This window comes from Sus scrofa, chromosome 15 (genome assembly GCF_054392235.1).
Source record: "Sus scrofa isolate SSC_HxYL_T2T_F1_AM1 chromosome 15, Sscrofa_HxYL_maternal_Yorkshire_Landrace_v2.0, whole genome shotgun sequence".
Lineage (NCBI taxonomy): Eukaryota > Metazoa > Chordata > Mammalia > Artiodactyla > Suidae > Sus > Sus scrofa.
Window position 1 is genome coordinate 126036063 of NC_139397.1, and position 15642 is coordinate 126051704.

The following is a 15642-nucleotide window of genomic DNA, read 5'->3' on the forward strand; positions in this document are numbered from 1 at the left end:
AGAGAGGGAGAAAGGGAATTGTGATGGGACTAGCACTCCTGAGAGGGAGCTGTTAAAGAGGAAAGGCACCTACATCCTGAGAAGCCACCTAACCAATGGGGAGATTGGCCAAGATGGAAGGACCTCAAAGTTGCCAAGAAAAGCAGAGCAGATGGACTAAGGAGGGCAAAACAGAGTGAGAGCTGCATAGATCATCTTGCACCATCACCATGGACACCACAGCCTAAGATGCTTGGGTGGAGCCTGGGCACTGCAACTCAGGCTCTAGAAGTCAGTTCTGGGGAGAGGACTAGGTATGGTGGTGTATGGCCTGAGGGGCTAGGGAGCAGTGTACCATAGGCTGGGGAGCCAAATGCCACAGTTAAGGGAACCTAGGAGCAGGTCTGGACCTGGAGGAGAAGCAAGGTGCCATTGCTGGGGAGGGCAAGAGGAGGAGGGGCAGACCACCACAGGGATCTCTTTGCCTGTGCACATATGTACACAGACTCTCAGAGGAGGGGTGCCTCTGGCACAGGCTACATGTGGCAAGAGGCCACTTGCTTGGGCTGTGGGAGACCAGGCACCTCTTGTATAGGCAAAGGGTGGCCGGGCACCTATTGTGTGGTCTAAGGGCAGCAGGGGCTAAGTGTAACATGGCACCCCTTGTGTGATCTACAGATCGTGGGGACAAACCACAGCAGTCATCTTAGAAACCAGAGGGGGATGTGGCCCGCCACCATTTTGGGTCTGTGTCAGCCTCCACCTGTGGCCTCAGTTACCTCAGAGGTTGGCAAAAAAGAGGGCACTGCAACCAAGCACCACCCATTGTTGTTCTCACTCCCCTGGGAACACACCCACTCTGCTGCTGCCACTGACAAATGCTCTGGGCAGCACCCACACATGCCTGATAGCTCTCACTTCCCAGGAACCTGCAGCTAGGAGCAGTCTGTGCAGCACCTTTTGCGTAGGCTAAGCAGGATAGGGTTCTTCTTGCATGGTCTACAGGTAGTGGGGGCACACCTCTGCAGTTATCTCTGACTCCAGAGGGAGTGTGTCACCCACCACCACTGGGGTCCATGAACAGGCCCCACTTTTGACCCCGGTCACCTCAGAGGGCATCACAGAGGTGAGCTTTGCAAGCAAACACCACCTGTTGCTGCTGTCACTCCCCTGGGAATGCATATGCACAGCTGCTGCCACTGCCAAATGCTCTGGGCACCACCTAAATCTGCCTGAGTCTCATTACCACTTCCCAGGGCCCTGTAGCAAGGAGTAGCCTGTGCCACTTTCCTGCAGGTCCTTGCTACTGTCAAGAGACCAGCAACCAGCAGGTGACTACTAGCCCTGCCCATTGCCTCCTTCTCCCTGGAAACACACTCAGCACCCTATCAAGGGGATCACAGCCTGCTCACAACAAAGAGACAGCAAATATCCAAACTCCCATACCAAAAATAAATAGTAGCCCCCCACAAAATACAAAGGGGTGCTCTTGCATAGAAATAGCCCTCTAAGACTACAGTAGTTGGTTTCCCTAAACTCACAGAAAAAGAAAAATATAAGCAAAATGAAGAAGCTCAGGAACCATTCCCAGTTAAAAGAACAGGAGAACTCACCTGAAGCAGCAAACAATGAAACAGACCTATGCAGTCTAATAATACTGAGTTCAAAAAAGAGATAGTGAAAATACTGAAGGAATTAAGGGTGACTATGAAGGAATTAAGAGTGGATATATCAGTAATGCACATTACTTTAGAAAGGAACTAGAAAACATAGATTAACATGATGCTCGAACCCAGAGACAATACTGAACAAATAGAAAACCTGGTAATTACCTTCAAGATGATCAACATCAGATTAGGATTCAAGACTATTATATTGTTTATATGGTAATTTATTTCAAAATGCTTCATTTGAATTGTGTGATGTAAGTGGTTAAGTATTTTAACTTTAATGTGTAACCTTGTATATATTGTAGTACATACTGTAGTATAATAGTAGTATTTGAGGACTTTGATTAGAAATTCTAACTCCAATTGTGTTTTCATATGTTCTTAATATATTGTAGAAATATGTTCCGAAGGGTTAACTAATCAGCATTAGCAATGTTAAAAATAATTTTCTTTTGGTGAAACAAGTGAATTTCAAGTTACATGATTGCCTGAAACAGTGACATAGATGCCATCACCCTCATGATCCAGGTCCACTGAGCCTGGCTGTCTAGCACTTATGATGTGTAGGGTAGTTCTTAGAGATTAATTTGGTAGTGTGTATACTGCATTTTGTTTTTTTGTTCCAAAAGAAGTTGGGTGAACTGGCAAGGTATTACTGTAAGTACCTTAGAATGAGGGTCTCCTGTGGTGGGCTTTTTGGAGTGTATATGGATAGAGATTACTTAGCGTCTGAGCATAAAATGATAGGTTGTGTGGCTGTTTTTTGTCTTCTTGCTAACAAGTGTTCATGAGTTTGTTAGACTTAGCGCTGACATTGACTTTCACTATAATACTGCAGAAAGATTATTGGGGAAGGAGATGTATAGATTCCTCTTTCTTCTAATCATCAGAGGCCACTGATATTTATGATAAAGAACTTGGTATTACTACCATTCAAGTTGGTTAAGTGCATAGCACACAGCCCAAAACAACAACAGCGGCAAACCATCCTTGAAAAAATACAAGAATACATTCAGCATTTTCCTCTAAAACTTGAGCATTTAGCTGCTCTATTAATTACCTAATTTTTATGCCTTTGGCCATGAATACTTGAAATATGTGACATCGACTACCAAAAAGAACTATATAATATACTTACTTTTTGGCATAATTTAATTAAGAACTAATTAGACTGAAATATACTTGAGACTTTTTAAAATACAGATGTACTAAGATCTATTAAGAGGAATGCAGAAGATCAAGATGGCAGACTTGGGAAGTTTTGAGATTTTCTTGGCTAGTAGGATGAGAGTAGGAAAAGAGAAAAAGTCATGACATAGTAAAACAAAGATCATCATCTTGAAGAGCAGTATTTTTTGGAGTCTCTACTATAGAGAATACTTACAAAGAGGTAAAAGATCTAAAACAAAACTTTGTGTCTTTAAGGGGTACTAATAGCAGAAATGTAAGTGGGAGCAAAAGAGGATGTCTAAGATGAGAAATCAGTATGTTAACTCTTAGATGAGGATAGAACAGAGCATTTTCCTTTCTTTTTCTTGGTTTAAACAAAGAAAGTTTCATCTCCTCTACAGAAGAGAGATGCCATTAAGAAATTTATTTGGAACTGAGATATTAAAAAGTACAAGGACTCATTGAAATGGCTGTGAATGGGACAGAATCTCTCCAGAAAGATCCCTTCTACTTTGAACTCCTACTGTCTGTTTTGAGAGCACTCTGGCTTTTTGTCCTTTTATTTCTGACCAGTATTTCTTGAGTCCCAAAGTACGCTCAACATCCAAGTATAATTTTAATACCCATGAGTGGAAACCAGAGAAGAGTTGGCTGTCACCTACTTGCTTTTTTTCTACTTCCAAGAAGTCAGGAAAGAGCAAATAAGACATTTTTAAATTAAATACTGGGATAAAAATTATTCTTTTCACTTTGGCTTGAATGAGCTGTAACCTTTAGATTGTGTTATCTAAAGATATGGGGTCATAATTCATGTATTGTATTCTTAATAACACATCTCTCTGACTATATTTTCTGGCTTTTTAATGAAGGCTAAAAATGCCCTTCTGTTTTCCTCTTGTTGTATAAACAAAGACACATTTTTTAGTTGTTGAAGACCTGAAATCCAAGATCTACCTTTCCCAGTGTAAGCCTTGTTTAAGGCAATAACTATTTTAAAAATAATATATTAAATGAGATAAAATCACGGCCATTATCTAAAAGACAGAGCATCAGTAACACCACTCCTGGATGAATCCAGGCCAGCTCATGGGACAAATTTACAATGTCTGCTGATGTCTCTTATACTTTTCATGCCTAAATCACATCAATAAAATAAGTATTACTTAAATATTAATTATGTGCCCATTTTGCTTTTATATATAATTAAAAATAAGAAACAAAAGACTAAGAAATAGTCTGTGCATCTTCCTCAGGCACTTCTGGCTTGTTGGAACCTGTTATTTCTTGTTACTTGTGAAAAGAGTACTTATTGATATCATCCAGCAGTCCCCATGTCTTCCAGTATTGTGGTGTCTCCCTGTCTCTCAGGGTCCAAATGAAATAATTCACTCTTCATGTCATATAACAATGGAAAACACAAATCCCTTGTCTGTTATTTTCAAGAATCTAAAGATGATGCTTATCTTCTCCTGGTGGTTTTCCATCACTTCTTGTCTTGCATTTCTCTTCCTAACTCAGTTATTGGTTCCTCTCTGTCATGAGAGATACCTCCCCAGGCTTCAGTCCCACTTTGCTTCTTTCTTCAAGTAGCCTCTTCACCTTCGTGGCTTGTAGTACCACTGATATAGGGCTATAGTGTAACAATATTTTGCTGAAGGCTTGTAGATAATGCCAGGACTTTAGAAAAAAATAGGAAGAAAAGAAAAAACAAATGAAAACAAAATAAAGTACCTTGAATTTCACCATTCAGTTCCTTTTCATAAAATCAGTTTTTTTTTTTTTTTTTTTTTTTTTAAAGCCCTGGCTGCTACCCCACTACTGGGACTCCTTTAATCAATCTCTTTTCTTGGCTCAACTTTTCTTATACATTTTCTTCTTCAAATCCCAATGCAACCAAAATCTCCTTTTTGAGCTCGCATGAATAAAATTACAAGCCTGTTTTATTTTATCCAAAGAAGCAATTTAACTCCGTTTTCCCAATTCAGTTTCTCAGGTCCACATTTGTCCTAGAATTTCACTCTCAAACAGAATGTCCATAATCAGGCCTTTCCAAACAAAACCCATTATTTATTGAAATGAAGGAATCAGTCTGAAGATATAGGTTCTATTTTTAATGGTGTCATTTTGTTTTTACCTGCCATGATATTTACATAATTGTAATTTATGAACAGTTTATGTATACTGTTTACTAAATTCTTAGAGGAATGCTGTAGATAAGATAATTATAATACTTCTGCTGGAAAATGTACACAGGCTGTCCACATTTATTCACAACTTCTTTAGTGCTTATTGTGTAAAGACTAAAATTCTAACAGCAATATTTTCCTAACTCATTTGTTAGAAGGGCTGTGCCAATTGGAAAGTAAAAGATTTGAAAAGTAGGAGGGAGGTAGCACTCATTTTTCCTCCAACACTGGTGAGTTTTAGCAGACACAGATTTTATGTAATGACAAAACTCTCCATCTCCAGTTCCTGGTTTGGAGAATTGTGGAGAAACAGTTTCCTGAAGTTTTCTGATATCTGAATATTTGTACCCGTTTCCTAATTTTTGGATTGCATCTTCTCTGTGCATCCCTTAAAAGTTTAGTGATTTCCCATTTTTTTCCCAACAAATTTGTTTTCTACATTCAGACCTATACCAGTTAACTGTTTTTTCATGAATGCTACTTAATATGACCAGCCCAAAATCCAGAGGCTTAAAACAACAATCACCTATTCTCATGAATCTGTAGTTTTCAAGACTGGCTGACCTAATCTGTGTGTGACTAAGTGTCGTTCTACTTCAAGCTGTCTGTCTGGCTAGGCTTAGCTTGGTCAACTCCATTCCATATACATTAAATCTTGGATCTATGTGGAAGAGGCAGCATCTACTTAGCTGGAGGGGAAGTCTTCTTATGGCAGCAGCAGAAGTATCAGGGAGCAAACAGAAACATGAAAGGACTCTTAAATCCTTGGTGCTTCAGAACATGTACCTTGCTGCTTTTGTCTATAAGCCGCTGGCCAATGCAGCTTACATGACCAAGCTCAAAGTCAGAAATAGGTAGAGTGGGATTGCTGGATCATATGGTATTTCTATATTTAGTTTCCTGAGGAACCTCCATACTGTTTTCCACAATGGTTGTACCAGTTTACATTCCCACCAACAGTGTACAAGAGTTCCCTTTTCTCCACACTCTCTGCAGAATTTGTTATTTGTTGGTCATTCTGACCAGTGTGAGGTGGTGTCTCATAGTTTTGATCTGCATTTCTCTAATAATTAGTGATGTTGAACATCTTTCCATGAGCCTATTGGCTATCAGTACATCTTCTTTGGATAAATGTCTGTTTAGGTCTTCTGTACAGCAGAAGTTGATACAACACTATAAATCAACTATACTTTAATAAAAAATTTAAATCAACTATACTTCAATAAGCTTTTAAAAATTAAATAAAAAATAGGTGGATCATACTTGTGGAAGAAATTATACCAATGATGTTAATCACAAGTGTTAAATTATTGAAACAGCTTATGAGACTCTGCAGAATATATTCATGCAAGGCTTTAATAATGATAAAATGTATGGAGAAGCAGGAGAAAGAATGAGCAATTGAGAGGGCCAAGTTTCCCAGGATAAGCTTGGTTTTTGGGTCATAAACCATTAAGAGATATATGGTTTATGTTGATTTCAAAGAAACCAGTCTCATCCGAAGAAGAAAAGTATTTTCACTTCATTGGTCATGTACCTAAAGTCAAGCTTATGATCAAGCTCAATAAGCACTCAGATAATATAACCAATACCAGATTTAAACCACCAACATGTGTATTTTCTCTATAAAGCACTGAAAGGTTCAAAAAGGCTTCACTCTGGCATATTTTGAACTCTAGCTCAGGACTGGACTGATAACTTGTCTGTGTATGCTATTCAGGTTTAGTGAAGGGGCAGTACCATGATGCCTGGAGTCCCTGGAGAAAAGCACAAGTTTGGAACACACACATCCTCTGCTAATGGTGAGGTCATGACAAAGGTGTGGAGAATTGGAGCTAGTCATTTTATCATCTACAAGCCTAGTTATACTTAGAAATATAGAGGGCATTTTGCTTTTTGGCAGTGAACTCTGATGGATACAGACCTAGTGTTTAAATGAAAACCTTGAAGATAAAAAATTAACCTAGTTAGTAAGCTGTGTAACTGGAACTTGGAACAAGGTCTTCCAATTGTGATAATAGTGCCCTTTTCACTCTATCAAGTATTTGAATCAATCTGTAACTAAAATGTGGCATGATCAAGAGTCAGTTCAAATTGCTAAGCAAAACTATGAAATGGATAGTTGGTATTGACGTTGGCATCCCACTGACTTTCTTCCAGGTAGCTTTATAACCACATGCCTCTCTCTCTCTTACACACACACACACACACACACACACACCCCAACATGAGTCTTGCAGCAATTTTAATACTGGTAAGAACAAGTGCTATAAGTTTCAATCAGAATCTTCACATTCAATAGAATATACACAGGGAAGATCTCTTAAAAATGGGAAGTACATTCAGTACTTTAGTAAAAATACAATGATGGACATGACAAAATCCACATCTACTAGAATATAAACTCCATGGGGGGCAGAGAGTTTGTTTACTCTTGCCTGACCATGACCACGGCTTAACATAGTAAGTACCCTGGGATCCTCTAACTTGAGGGAGAGAAAAACCTATTACGAATAGGACAAAAAATTGAAAATTTCAGTGAGCCCAGCCAGTCACACTTAGTCACAATTAATCATACCAGGAAAAGGAGTCTTGGAAAGAGCCTTAAAAATTAGTTCAAGGAAATGTTCATTTAATAAAAATACATAAGATAATGCAATATACAAACAAATTTATATTGAAGTACCATTTTTTTTCATATATCAGTGTATTTTTCTATTTACAAGCTTGTGTAAAAGTGAAGTGTATCTTCAGTGTATTTTGAGCCAATTAAGCTTATAATAAAAAAGTGGTTTAATCTGTCCAAAAATTGTGGATACGGTTGTGGAAACTAAAACACCTAGTCAGCTATCCCCTTTGGATCTGTACTTTTCGAACTTTAATGTATATGTGAATTACCTAGTTATCAGGTTAAAATGCAGAACTGATTCAGGGGATCTGTGGTAGGCCTGAGCTTCTGCATTTCTAATATACTTACAAGTTCTATGATACTTCTATTCTGAGGGACTACTCTTTAAGGATCATTGTACTAGAATAACATTTCCCCACATCCCTAATCTCTTCCCTCTACTTCAAAACTTTCTTTTTGTGAATGATGTTCCTTCCAGGTTCTTTTGGAGGTGACAATAAAAAATGTTTCAAAAGTTTCTATTAAAAATCCTGAACAGAATACTCGCAAACCAAATCCAATAATACATTAAAAGGATTGTACATCATGGTCAGGTGGGATTTATTCCAGGGATGGAAGGATTCTTCAATATCTGCAAATCAATCAGTGTGATACACCACATTGATAAACTGAAGAATAAACACCAGAAGTTCCTGTCATGGCACAGCAGGAACAAATCTGACTAGGACCTATGAAGTTGTGGGTTTGATCCCTGGCCTCACTCAGTGGGTTAAGGATCCAGCATTGCTGTGAGCTATGGTGTAGGTCAGAGAAGTGGCTCAGATCTGGTGTTGCTGAGGCTGCGGTGTAGGCTGGAAGCTGTAGTTCTGATTAGACCCCTAGCTTGGGAACCTCCATATGCCACAAGTGTGGCCCAAAAATGCAAAGCAAAACAAAACAAAACGAAACAAAACAAAACATAACCAACCCATATGATCCTTTCAATAGATACAGAAAAAGCTTTTGATAAAATCCAACACCCATTTCTGATAAAAACCCTTCAGAAAGTGGGCATAGAGGGAACCTACCTCAACATAATTAAGGCCATATATGACAAACCCACAGCAAACATCATTATCAGTGGTGAAAAGCTCAAAGAATTCTCACTGAGATCAGGAACAAGACAAGGATGTCCAACATAGTTTTGGAAGTCCTAGCCATGGCAATTAGAGAAGAAAATGAAATAAAAGGAATCCAGATTGGAAAGGAAGAAGTAAACTATCGCTGTTTACAGGCAACATGATACTATACCTAGAAAATCCTAAAGATACTACCAGGAAACTGTTAGGGCTTATCAATGAATCTGACAAAGCTGCAGGATACAAAATTAATACACAAAAATTGACTGCATATCTATATACTAACAATGAAAGATCAGAAAGAGAAATTAGGGAAACAATCCCATTTACCATTGCATCAAAAAGAATAAAATACTTAGGAATAAACCTATCTAAATAGACAAAAGATCTGTACTCTGAAAACTATAAGATGCTGAAGAAAGAAATCAAAGATGACACAAACAGATGGAAAGACATACCATGCTCTTGGATTGGAAGAATCAATATTATCAAAATGACTATATTACCCAAGGCAATCTACAGATTCAATGCAATCCCTATCAAACTACCAAGAACATTTTTTTTTACTGACTAGAACAAAATATTTTAAAGTTTGTATGGAAGCACAAAAGACCCAGAATAGCAAAAACCATCCTGAGAAAGAAAATGAGGCTGGGGGAATCAGGCTCCCAGACTCCAGACTATACTAGAAAGCTACAGTCATCAAAACTGTATGGTAACTAGCACAAAGACAGAAATATAGATCAGTGAAATAGATAGAAAGGTCAGAATTAAACCAACACACCTACAGTCAGCTAATCTATGACAAAGGAGGCAAAAATGTACAATGGAAAAAAGACAGTCCCTTCAATAAGTGGTGCTGGGAAAACTGGACAGCTACATGTAAAAGAATGAAATTAGAACACTGCCTAACACCATACACAAAAATAAACTTAAAAGGGATTAAAGACCTAGATATAAGATCAGAAACTATAAAACTCTTAGAGGAAAACATAGGCCAAACACTCTCTGGCATAAACCACAGCAATATCTTCTATGATCTACCACCTAGAGCAGTGACAATAAAGGCAAAAATAAACAAATGGGACCTAATTAAACTTAAAATTTTCTGCACAGCAAAGGAAACCCTAAACAAAACAGCCTGCAGAATGGGAGAAAATCTTTGCAAATGAAGCGACTGACAAGGAGTTAATCTCCAAAATTTATAAATACCTTCTGCAGCTCAATACCAAAAAATCAAACAACCCCATCAAAAATTGGGCAGAAGATCTAAACAGACAATTCCCCAAAGAAGACATACAGATGGCAAAAAAACACGTGAAAAGATGTTCAACATCACTCATTATTAGAGAAAGGCAAATCAAAACCTTACACCAGCCAGAATGGCCATCATCAAAAAGTCTACAAACAATAAATGCTGGAGAGGGTTCAGAGAAAAAGGAACCCTATTACACTGTTTTTGGGACTGTACATTTGTGCAACCACTGTGGAAAATTTTGGAGATGCCTCAGAAAACTAAAATGGAATTACCATTTGATCTAACAGTCTCACTCCTGGGCATCTATCCAGAGAAAACCATGACTCAAAAAGATACATGTACTCCAATGTTCATTGCTGCACTATATACAAAAGCCAGCCAAGACAGGGAAACAACCTAAATGGCCATCGACAGAGGAGTGGATAAAGGAGAAGTGGTACATATACACAATGAAATATTACCCAGCCACTATAAGGAAAGAAATAATGGCATTTGCAGCAATATGGATGGACCTAGAAATTACCATACTAAGTGAAGTCAGTCAGACTGTGAGACACCAATGTCATATGCTATCACTTACATGTGGAATCTAAAAAAAGGACACAATGAACTTTTTTGCAGAATAGCTACTGACTCACAGACTTTGAAAAACTTATCTTTTCCAAAGGAGACAGGTTGGGAGTGGATGAATGGGCTAGGGAGTTGGGATGTTAATGCTATAAAATTAGATTGTGATGATTGTTGTACAACTATAAATGTAATAAAATTCATTGAGTTAAAAAAAAATAAAGGCAATGAGATCCTCTTTTATATCCTAACCCCCATTGCTTAGCACAGCAATTGATAGTTATTTTTTCAACAAATATGTGTTGAGCAAATGCAATGTGCCTGTAGCTGGGCTAGGTCCATGGAATACACAATGAACAAGATGCTCAAGGAACTCCCAGAAAGTGAGACAGGCCATAGCCAGGTATTTAGAAATTCTCTTGAGGAGTAAAGGAGAACTGCCATAAGATTATAGAAGCAAAGATGTAGGTCTTGCTCTGAAGCGTATCAGGAGGAATCTGGCAGGCTTCTAGGGGAAGCTTAAGTTAATACTATACTTGTGGGTTGAATGAATTGTTGATTGTATTACCTAGATGAATGAATGGATGAAGATACAGTTTTATCTTCTTGAATGGATTGTTTCCCCATGAACCAGTGAAAATGAGAGCTAGTCTTCAAAAATAAATTCAACTCACAGGACTCTGAAAGCCATTTTCTTTAGTGCTTCCCACAGAGGTAATGTTGATGCATTATGACAACATTTGAGAGCTTGCCTTTTACAAGTTAATTTGAATTACCATGACTAAATATGGGCATCTGGGTATTCAATTCAATTCTGACACTGTCTTCCTGGAGACATCATCTGGTTCTACAGATTAAGGGCTCAGTCCCCCAAGACTGCCCTCCCCCACCCAGGTCAGATTTCAGCTGCCAACCTAGGTTGTCACTTGGGATTCTGATCAATGGACCATAGATCAAAAGTTCCAATGACTCCTCCTCAGGTTTGATTAATTTGCTAGAGTGGCTCATAGATGCTGAACTTCCATGCCCATGCCTTCTCATACCCTCTTCAGGCTCCCACTCTCCTCCCTTCGCCTCCACATGTTCACCAATCTGGAAGCTCTCTGATCCTGTACTTTTTTTTTAAATGGAGCTGTCATTATATAGTTATGATTGATTAAATAATTGGCTTTTTGCAATTGATTCAGCCTCTAGCCCTTCTCCCCTCCTCGAGGTCTGGGTGAGACTGAAAATTCCAACCCGCTAATCACAGAGTTGGTTTCCTGGCAACCAGCCTCCATTCTTAGATTCAAAATTTACCTATTTAATGTAACAAAAGATACTTTTAATTGCTCTCATCACTTAAGAAATTTCAAGGGTTTTAGGAACTCGGTGCCAGGAAGTGAGGGGCCAAGACCAATTTATATTTTCTATTATCTCACACATCTGAAAAGGCCACCTAGTGAAATCACCAACTGAGAAATGCTAATTTCACAGAGAGAACTGTTTCTGTAGAGGTAATTCCATTTCTGATACAGGGCTTGATTTTCTGTAATAACATCCAAAAGGAGAGTGTGGCAAGACACCTAATTCTAGGATAGAAATCAGAAAAGTCTCTATTCTCACATCTATTACAAATCAAGTAAGACCTCGTGTAAGCCATGTATATATTCTGTCCTCTATTTATTTAGAAAGTAGACCTTCTTGGCACTATCAAGAGACTAAAGGATTAAATTTAAAGTTGGAGAGTAGGAAGTGAAAGGGTTGACCTGAAAAAAAAAAAAAAAAAAAAGGGAGTTCCCGTGGTGGTGCAGTGGTTAACGAATCCGACTAGGAACCATGAGGTTGCGGGTTCGATCCCTGCCCTTGCTCAGTGGGTTAAAGATCTGGCGTTGCCGTGAGCTGTGGTGTAGGTCGCAGACGCGGCTCGGATCCCGCGTTGCTGTGGCTCTGGCGTAGGCCGGTGGCTACGGCTCCCATTAGACCCCTAGCCAAGGAACCTCCATATGCCGCGAGAGGGGCCCAAGAAATGGCAAAAAGACAAAAAAAAAAAAAAAAAAAAAAAAAAAGATTTCCAGCTATTTCTCAAGCAAAGAGGTTTACTCAGGATCAGCAGAGAATTACAAGTCTGGATTTGCAACCATGGTGAGCCACGTGTAAGTCCCCACAGCAAGGGAAGGAGGATATTTTATGAGGGAAAAGGAAGTTGGGAGGACCAGAGTCAGCAGAGTCCAGGGCTTTTCATTGGATGAGTTCTTGCCAGGGAAGGAGTCTTCTTTCTGTTGGCTCCACTAATATCTCTGGGTGTGAGAACTCCCCCTTCTCCCAACTGTATTTAATGGAGGCTTCTATTAATTTTTTACAAAAGAAAGTGATGATCTACAATAAATTTGTGTTGGATTATAAAGTGTGAAAACCTCAAACTCTTTTTGACCTTGGAAATGTAATAAAAATATTCAGAAGCATTCTTTGACTTTGATCAAGGTATTCTTTTGGGACTTTAAGTCATTACACAGAATTTTCTTTATGTGACTAAGAAAGACATCCATCTAGTTTCTGGATTCCATTCCACATACTCCTGGCTAGTTGTACAAAGCTCTGTGTTCTTTAGTTTGTAAACACAAGACTTCCCTTCTGAAAAATGGCAGACTTTTTGGAAACATTGTTGAGCCACTGAGCAGGACTACCTTGAAAAGTCACTACACGCCCATTTACGTGTATACATACATATGTATATATTTGGATACCCCATGACATTTGGAGTTCCTGGGCCAGGGAGCAGTACACATATTTTTAATTAACTTATTTAAACATTGAGATAGGCCTAAATTAAAGACTTATGATGGGAGTTTTTGTCATTTTTCTAATGAAGTCCATGAACTCTTGATGCCTGACCACATAGTAAACGAAAAAACACACTGAAAATTTCTTACCTTCTGAAGCTGAATCATGATCTTTGGAAAATTCAGTGGGGAGCTTCATATCTGTCTCTTGCCAGTCCTCTCCTACTGGTATGAGTGCAAGGAAGGGAGTCCAGACTTTTCTAGACTGACCTAAATCTTTAAAAGGAAGAGGGGTTTCGTCAGTTTGCTTGCATTATTTTAGGTAAAGCCACTTATATTTTTCTGTGTACAGATTTCTTTAAAAAATTTGATTGTTTTCGATGTTTCAGGACCTACAGATACTTTTTTTAAATCAAAAATTCTCTTTAATGTCATAATTCTTTAAACTTCTATTAAAACCAATGACATTATTTGACTTGTATCACAGTATGTTTATGTTTATCTCCCTGACTAGGCTGTATATAAAGACTTCACTCAGAATCCAGTTGCCATCAGGATGTTGATGACACACCCAATGAAAACTCATATGGAAATAAATGTTTAAAGATATAAACATTTAGGAGGCATTCACTTGCAAGTTACAGAAACCTCAATCGAATGTATTTTAAGAAGAAATGTGGGAGTTCCCGTCATGGTGCAGCGGAAACAAATCTGACTAGGAACCATGAGGTTTCAGGTTCCATCCCTGGCCTTTCTCAGTGGGTTAAGGATCTGGTGTTGCTGTGAGCTGTGGTGTAGGTCGCAGACGTGTCTCGGATCTAGCTTTGCTGTGGCTCGGGTGTAGGCTGGGGGCTAACAGCTCCAATTAGATCCCTAGCCTGGGAACCTCCATATGCCACAGGTGCGGCCCTAAAAGAATAAAAGACAAAAAAAAAAAAAAAAAAAAAAAAAAAAAAAGAAAGAGGAAATGTGGAATTTACTGCTTTATGTAACTCAACGGTCCAAGGCTAGATATGACTTTAAGGGAGACTTTATCTAGGATTTAATCAATAAAACCTGTTTCAGATTTGTCACGAGACATGTTTCTACAATATTTTCTTGCCTCTTTGCTTCTATTTTCTATGCTGAAAACTCCATCTTTTCCTGCTTTACTTTACCCATCTTCCTACTTGAAAAACAGTCGCAATGCTGGTAAATGAGTTAAGCTTAAGAACAAAGACCTAAAGGCTTAAGTTATTCATATGGTCAGTTGAATGAGGACATAACGTGTTGGTCTGGGCATGCCAGACCTGTGCAGATGGCACACTGTTTGCACAGCATGATATGTCCTCTTAAGAATAAGAGAAAGAGGAATCTCATGGCCCCAAGTGGTTTGTGAGTGGTCGTTAGCAGAATATCATTAGCAAAGAGAACCAGGGTGCAAATCTAGGCAAGCAGGGTTGCCGCAGATAGGCATGCCACTTGCAGAAGCACAGTGATGATTCTCTCTCTAGATGCTATGCATGGATAGCAAATGCCAAGCTTCCTCAATGCTAATGATTGTTAAATGCCTAAAGGTCAGAATAAAAGCTTAACCATCTACCAGCTATGTGACTTTTAAAATAATAAAAGAACTTATAAAATAATAATAAAAAAAACTATATCCTGCACCTATAGCCCCCTCCTCACTTGAGGTAATCCCAAAGAGCACAATAAAAGCAGTGTGGTTTCTTGAGGCAGTGCTCTTGGTCCCTGAGACCTTGAGTCTCCCTGGTTCCCACCTTTAATTAAGATAAATGTCTCTGTGTCTTGTTTTATGTTAACTTTTTCCTTAAGTTTCACAGAACCCATTCTTCAGCTCTCACCTGCTGAGCTGGTCTTGGCACAGATTCTCTTTTTTCTCTCAATTCCTTGGCTCTGTCTGAACAGAGAGTGACTGTTCTGTGCAGAGAGAGCCAAAATTTTTTTAGAAGGTGACTCTGAGACATGATTAAATGTGCAAGGATAATATTAGGGGAAGTGACTATGTGAATGAAAATAGTGAGATGCTTGGAGTGTCTGAAGAGCCATTAGATCTCTGCAGTGAAATAGAGAGAGATAGAGAAAGAGAGAAATAGGCAGAGAATGGATAAACATTTCCTAGTCAGCTGTGCAGTATAAGGAAAGCCCAGTTAGCCTTCTGAAAGTCCTTGAGTTAAGTCGAGGTGCAAAGAAGTTCTGTGTCTCCTAGGAGTTAATCACTGGTGGAGAGGAACACTTGGTAGACACGACCTTGGCACATGTCCACTGGTGACTTTTAAACTACAGCACCTGAGGCCCTCTGT